This window comes from Oncorhynchus nerka, linkage group LG13, assembly GCF_034236695.1.
Source record: "Oncorhynchus nerka isolate Pitt River linkage group LG13, Oner_Uvic_2.0, whole genome shotgun sequence".
NCBI classification, from domain to species: domain Eukaryota; kingdom Metazoa; phylum Chordata; class Actinopteri; order Salmoniformes; family Salmonidae; genus Oncorhynchus; species Oncorhynchus nerka.
The window spans coordinates 73,159,804-73,167,644 of NC_088408.1; the positions used below are offsets into that span (position 1 = coordinate 73,159,804).

Below are 7,841 nucleotides of genomic sequence, written 5' to 3' on the forward strand. Positions count from 1 at the left end.
GTCCGGGTTTGGTCGTCCTTGTAAATAAAAATGTGTCTTAACTGATTTGCCTAGTTAAAAGGTTACACACACACACACACACAACTGACCAAAACGTTCATTTGTTGGCATTTACATATGTCCCCATTACCAGTAAAACAATCAAAACATAATCGAAACCTATTTCTTTCATTTACTTGCGGTGCTGCTTTATTGTTCATTTGTTCAGTCGTTTCATTCTCAACCAGGATTTCTTATACTATGTCGTTTGGGTCTCTGAAGTCAAATAACACTATTTGACCTGTCAAGTGAGCTTGTTGACCAATTAGGACCTGAAGATGACTGCACGTCACACAATTTAACACGTTCATTAAATTTTTAGGTGTAATCATCTAAAATAACCCTAATTTATAAGACAGTTCTTATTTGAATAATGGTGGTTGGACCCATCTATGTGAAGCTAGCCACAATAAGGATGAAATAAAAGTATGTCATTGACAGTGATGCAAATGAATACAAATAGTAGAATTATGCCATAATTGAATAGATCATGCTAAACGAGGTTGGAATGTTATAAAATCAACAAAAGACCATTTGTTAATTTGACAAATCTGTTGAAATCACACTGGATGTATTATACTTTAAATTTGTGTTTGGAGCATACTTATTTCACTGTACAGCATTGCCTATTGATTGTGGATCAATGACATGGGGTATCAGTCCACTCAGTGACACACACAGAACATTAGCGTCGTAATTCTTATTGCGGGACTCTGAAACAACTGAATTGAGCCACATTCATTGTAAATCTATGTGTATTGAACACTATCCCCGAGGAAAAACAATACTGCATGGATGTTTGAGTCTGATCACACTGAGGACGTTGTGAAAAAATATATTGGGTATTGAGTAGACTGATACTCCATTTCATTGATCCCCAATCCTTTGGTAAAGCTGTACAGTGCAATATGAATGTCAATACACACAATAGGCTGACTGGGAGATGATTTCACACAGTCACAGTCCGGCGATAAGAGCAACAACGCTAATATTTGTGTAAACTCTTCACATTTGTGTTCTGTGGGTGTCACCAAGTAGACTAATACCCCATTTCATTGTTTCACATTCCAACCTTAACATTATCTAGTCTAAATATGGCATGGCTCCACCAATTGTAACCTTCCGCATCTTTTTCAAAGGGGTACTTATATTTTGAAGGCAACCCGCAAATTCCACTATTGTGCCTAATCCTTATTGTGGCTAGCTTCACAACACATAACCCGGTGTGTGGTCTGGTCCAGTGTCACTTGCCAGACGAAGCTAGCTGGCTGTTTATAACGTTAGCTTGGGCAACAGGGTTAAGTAGCTAGCTAGCTATTTATTTTCATGAACAGAAGTTCAATTTCAATAGGCGAACACCAAGTGGCTACCTTGCTAATACTTACTCACAAGGATTCCTAAATCATTGCTAAGAAAAATGAAAATGACTGCAGTTTCTACTGATCATTGCTTTCAGGCTGGTTGTATTGGTGCTAGCTAGGTACCAAGCTAAATCTAGCTACCCCAGAAGTTGCGGTCAAACAAATAATGCTTTATTACCAACGCAGAATTGTAAACATTGTTTGTGGCCAGTGTTTGCAAACTTTTTTGTACAGCTTTGACAGTGCTGATAGTAGTGCCGCGCCTGGCTTGCAAGTGCAAATTCAGAACACACAACATTCTATAATAACTTATTTGACATGTCAAATTAAGAGTTTATTTAACACGCCAAATTGTGTTATTTGACGTGTGTCTTTTTTGACATGCAAAGACCCAAACGGCATTCCATAGTATGTCGTGAAGCTAATAGCAGTGACGCTATTACTGTGCAACATGTGTACCGGTGCTCGACCAGTCAGCAAAAGCCAACATCACCCACAACAGAGAAAGGTTGATTGTCAAGGGCAATGAATTCCATCATCTTGACATTAATGGATTTCGCCTTTGAGTTGTCTCGCTGAAATTCTTACTCTTTCAAATGACTACTCAACTTGTTGACTGCTTGAGCCACACAGCAGACATTGTTGGCTTGGTTAGAAATGCTGTGTTGCACGTGTAGCGCAAAGTTTTACGTGGCGTCATTACGTCAACGACCTATAGGTATGCACGTCAGCTTTGACATCGGTTTTGCACATCGGCGTTAAACTAGACATCGAGCCTGAAGACTGATCATGCTCTCCACAGCCGATGTGAGTAAGATCTTTAAACAGGTCAACGTTCACAAGGCCGCAGGTCCAGACGGATTACCAGGACATGTACTGCGAGCATGCGCTGACCAACTGGCAAGTGTACTCACTGACATTTTCAACCTCTCCCTGTCCGAGTCTGTAATACCAACATGTTTCAGGCAGACCACCATGGTGCCTGTGCCCAAAAACACTAAGGTAACCTGTGTGAGGTTCTGTGTTATGCACTATAGCCTGTTACCATATCATATGTGATTGAATATTATCTGCTGTGGGCTTGTGTGGGTGTATGTGTTATGCAACATAGCTGACTTGAGTTTCAGGGCCATGGGCCTTGTGATGGAAAAATATAGAATAACATAAAAACAGGAACTGTACGTCTTTTGTTAGATAACAGGAGCCAGGTGTGTGATAACTGTATCGAGAGTATGAGCGCATAGATATTCTACACAACTACAACGACTGACCGCTGAAGCGCCTAGGGGGCTGGGACCAGCTCGTACGCCAACAATCAACGATAGGCTGGGTGAGTTTAAACCACACCCAGTCTCTACTCTGTGACAGGCCGGCTCGGAAGCAGGAACTACTTCTGTCAGAGTATTAAAGAAGACACTGTTAGTGTGTTGGCTAGTTCTCTGTTCTACCCTTGCGTGGTGTTACAGCGAACCCGTATATATACGAAAATTGCACTTACCACTTATTGCTCAGCTAATAAAAAGTACATAGTGTACAATCGGTGACTCAATGTCATATTTATCCTGATACCAGATTCGATTGACGCAACTCTTAACACCTGCCAAAATGACTACCGACCCGTTGCACTCACATCTGTAGCCTTGAAAGGCTGGTCATGGCTCACATCATCACCAATACCCCAGAATTCCCTAGACTCACTCCAATTTGCATACATCCCCAACAGATCCACAGATGATGCAATCTCTATTGGTTGAGAGCTTCAAGTTCCTTGGTGTCCACATCACCAACAAACTATCATGGTCCAAGCACACAAAGACAGTTGTGAAGAGGGCACAACAAAATCTATTCCCTCTCAGGAGACTGAAAAGATTTGGTATGGGTCCTCAGATTCTCAAAAGGTTCTACAGCTGCACCATCGAGAGCATCCTGACTAGTTGCATCACTGCCTGGTATGGCAAATGATCGGCCTCCGACCGCAAGGCACTAGAGGGTAGTGCGAACTAGAGGTCGACCAATTATGATTTTTCAACGCCGATACCGATTGTTGGAGGACCAAAAAAAAGCCGGAACCGATTAATCAGCCGATTTGTATTTATTTACTTGTAATAATGACAATTACAACAATACTGAATGAACACTTATTTTTACTTAATATAATACATCAATAAAAATCCATTTAGCCTCAAATAAATAATGATCATGTTCAATTTGGTTTAAATAATGCAAAAACAAAGTGTTGGAGAAGTAAAAGTGCAATATGTGCCATGTAAAAAAAGCTAACGTTTGAGTTCCTTGCTCAGAACATCATGAGAACATATGAAAGTTGGTGGTTCCTTTTAACATGAGACTTCAATATTCCAAGGTAAGAGGTTTTAGGTTGTAGTTAATATAGTATTTATAGGACTATTTCTCTGTATTTCATATACCTTTGACTATTGGATATAGGCACTATAGTACTGCCAGTGTAACAGTATAGCTTCCGTCCCTCTCCTCGCCCCTACCTGGGCTCGAACCAGGAACACATCGACAACAGCCACACTCGAAGCAGCGTTACCCATGCAGAGCAAAGGGGACAACTACTCCAAGTCTCAGAGCGAGTGACATTTGAAACGCTATTAGCGCGCACCCCGCTAACTAGCTAGCCATCTCACATCGGTTACACCAGCCATTAGGCTGATAGGCTTGAAGTCATAAACAGCGCTGTGCTTGTGAAGAGCTGCTGGCAAAACACACGAAAGGGCTGATTGAATGAATGCGTACGAGCCTGCTGCTGCCTACCATCGCTCAGTCAGACTGCTGTATCAAATCATATAGACTTAATTATAACATAACACACAGAAATACGAGCCTTTGGTCATTAATATGGTCAAATCCGGAAACTATCATTTCAAAAACAAAACGTATATTATTTCAGTGAAATGCGGAACCGTTCGGTATTTTATATTCTTGTTACATTGCACAACGTTCAATGTTATGTCATAATTACGTAAGATTGGATCCCCCGAGCTGACAAGGTGAAAATCTGTCATTCTGCCTCTGAACAAGGCAGTTAACACACCGTTCCTAGGCCGTCATTGAAAATAAGAATGTGTTCTTAATTAACTGACTTGCTTAGTTAAATAAAAATATATAAAATAAATAAATCTGCAAAATCAGAGCCCAAAAATAGCGATTTCCGATTGTTAGGAAAATTTGAAATCGGCCATTCCGATTTATCGGTCGGCCTCTAATGCGAACGGCCCAGTACATCACTGGGGCCATGCTTCCTGCCATCCAGGACCTCTATACCAGGCGGTGTCAGAGGAAGGCCCTAAAAATTGTCAAAGACTCCAGCCACCCTAGTCATAGACTGTTCTCTGCTACCGCTTGGGAAGCGGTACCAGAGCGCCAAGTTTAGGTCCAAGAGGATTCTAAACAGCTTCTACTCCCAAGCCATAAGACTCCTGAACACCTAATCAAATGGCTACCCAGCCTATTGCATTGCCCCCCTCTTTTACACCGCTGCTACTCTGTTATAATCTATGCATAGTCACTTTAATAACTCTACCTTCATGCACATATTACCTCAACTGTACAGGTACCCCCCTGTATTTAGTCTCGCTATTGTTATTTTACTGCTGCTCTTTAATTACTTGTTTACTTTTATTTCTTATTCTTATCCATATTTCTTTTAAACTGTATTGTTGGTTATGGGCTCCTAAGTAAGCATTTCACTGTAAGGTGTTGGAGTCGGTGCATGTGACTAATAAAATTTGATACCGATCTCGGCATTTTTAGCTAATATCGACCAATTCCGATATGTTCCCCGATATATTGTGCATCCCTAACCCTAATATTTAACAAACATGAAGCTGTGGGAAATCAAGGTGCAGAAAAAATGCTTAGTGGTTAACAATGGCATGCTGCAAACGAGATTCAGGGACATGCTGGGACACTCAGCCCTCCCAGCATGGGACTCAAGGCTCTTGGTCTAAAAGACATCTCCTCAATATCACTTTACTCGTCTCAACTTGTGTACCAACCAGTGGGCAGGTTTAGCCTATAGAAAAGTATTGGCACCACATATCTTTTAGAGCCTGCCCTGGCAAGTGGCTTTAATCACAAAAAATGACAGGAGCTGAGCTGTGTGCCCTCTGCACTCTCACTGGTTGTCTTGGCAGTTTTCCTAATCATAAAGGTCTTCTATGCCCCTGTTTGGCAGCACTCAAGTCTCCGTCATCACTTACCAGTATTTGTACACTACATCTGCAGAAAGTGTGATCACATCACACATACAAAACAAACACTCCCGCTGCCCCCTCACATATTAAGTGCACGAAAGACATGCTCCAGTTCTTCTCTTTGGATAAAACATCTGCTGGGGTCATTATATAGTCCCCCTAGCACTAGTAGCAGGCAGTGCAACAAAAAGCCAGGGTCTTTCCGCCTCCAATACCTCCCCACTCATAGCATCTGATTGTCCAACACGAACACAAGCAGCCTTGTTCAGCACTTGTCTCCTAGAGCTTGAGTTGAGTTATGCCTAATGCCCCCCAAAACATCAACGTTTAATTGCTTGGTTGACAAAGATTTGTGAAATAATCATTACAGTTTCATTTCATCTCCAACACTGAATTTACTTGAAAAACTTAGCAAGGAGAAAATAGCCTAAAAACATAGCAAGGAGAAAATAGCCTAAACTTTAAGACATTAAAACACAAGCTTTGTTGTCTAGCCTACTTGTCCTAACAAATACTTGTATTTTTGAGAGAGCAGGTATAGAAGAGACAACTGACCTTCAGAGAATGGACAATTTGCTAACGGAAACTTCATACACATCAACAGCCACACAACTCAGTTTAGGATAGCCTCAATTCGGATTCATCATCAAAAGATGAACTATAGGCTAACTGTTTGTAGTGTCTGGAAGCTTGTATAGTGGTTTGTTGTGTTTGATGGTATGGGTTTGCTGTAAATCAGTGGACATGGTTGTCGAACACCAGACGCAATGTCCTTGATATCATTCAATAATAATTTTTTATTTGCCCACTTTTTCTGTTACACATCTTACTCTAGTAATTCAAATGAGCCATCAGAGCAGGGCCTGGCACAGGACAATGGTAGGTTAAATCATCCTTGGTGCCCCTGCTTCCTTTAGAGGGAGAAGCAAAACTTATTGTTAGTGGAGTTTGATCTGTGCATAAAAAGGGTGCAGACACCCAAGCCCGAAGTTCTGTTTTGCTGAAATGTATCAATTATATGAGGCCAAAAATTATGCTGATTGTTCATGATCAAATGTTATCCCAACAGGTTTATTGTTTAATCACTACTGAATAATTTTTATTGAGCATGAGCAGTGTCAAACGCACTGAAACCAACTCCAGGTCACAGTTTACACATAGCTAAATTACAGAATAGATTACCTTGACCTGAGTTTAGGTACAAACTATAAAGTGAATTCAGTCACTACCATGTTAGGATATTTGGCAAGAGACAACCACTTATGAAAGGTATCTAGCAGAACCAATTCCTAAATATAATTTTCTTGAAGTTAGCGAGCAAGCTGACAGACATAAGGTTTGTTGAGTTTGCCGTGTTCTTCATGGGACAGGCAAAGGTGCACATATTTATGATTGACCAGTCGAAAGGTTCCATATGAGATTCCTACTGACGCATTGCATTCCATTGATGTTTACAGTGTGGTCGATGAGGTGGCACATCTGGATATCGTGACAGTTGCTGCGAATGGAGCTACTGTATAAAACTAACTTAAAGAAAACTCGATTGGGTCAACAAACTCATGTCTAGTTCAAACAATCCAAATGTGTTAAAACACTAACTGGTCGATGTGGCGGACTTAGCTAGCCAGTAGCCATATGGTTCATACTATTTGAGCTTTCCTAAACCACAGAAACATAGCACACTGACAAAGTCTTGTTGCTCGTATAGGAAAACTAGCTAACGTCGAGGGAATTCCACAGGTCCGAACGTCGACTCGTACCACAATGTCGCCCCCGAATGACATGTCTAGAAAACTAGCGGTTAGGATCGCTTGTGATCTTTTATTTGAAATATAATCTCCAAGTCAAACCATGTTAAAAATGTGAGATCAGTATCTAGACTTAAGGCCCAGACAGGTCGTGGCTGGCTAAACGCGGTATATACTAGCAGCTAGCTAGCGTTACATGAGCTAAATTGGCGCTTAGTAACTGTTTCTCCGTGGGTTATGGGCTCCCTGCCTTGACTGAGGGCCCGCAGGGCTACCTATAAAGCAAACGTGAGATAGCCGGGTTCAAGCCTCTTCAACCAATCCTTACCTGTAGCACTCCAGTATGAATTGTTCTTTAACGAACAGCTAGAAACAATCCCAAACAAGCACAACCCTCTTTCGAGTTGTCTCCCTAACCGAAGCCTTGTGTTCCGACGGACTCGCATTCACGAGGTGCTGATTGAGCGAAGCAA

The 7,841-nt window shown here is 41.4% G+C and overlaps 1 protein-coding gene across 6 annotated transcripts in view; it reads right to left on the minus strand.

Moving 5' to 3' along the window:
- Positions 1–7,841, minus strand: part of clip1a (CAP-GLY domain containing linker protein 1a) — a 68,302-nt gene extending 60,461 nt beyond the window's left edge. For 3 of the 6 annotated variants that reach the window (XM_065026654.1, XM_065026653.1, XM_029678129.2), the window contains exon 1: positions 7,697–7,839. The gene's annotated coding sequence lies outside the window, so the exon portion shown is untranslated. Of the gene's footprint in view, positions 1–7,696 lie in introns of all 6 variants that reach the window. The other 3 variants (XM_029678130.2, XM_065026655.1, XM_065026656.1) reach the window with 3 other exon arrangements.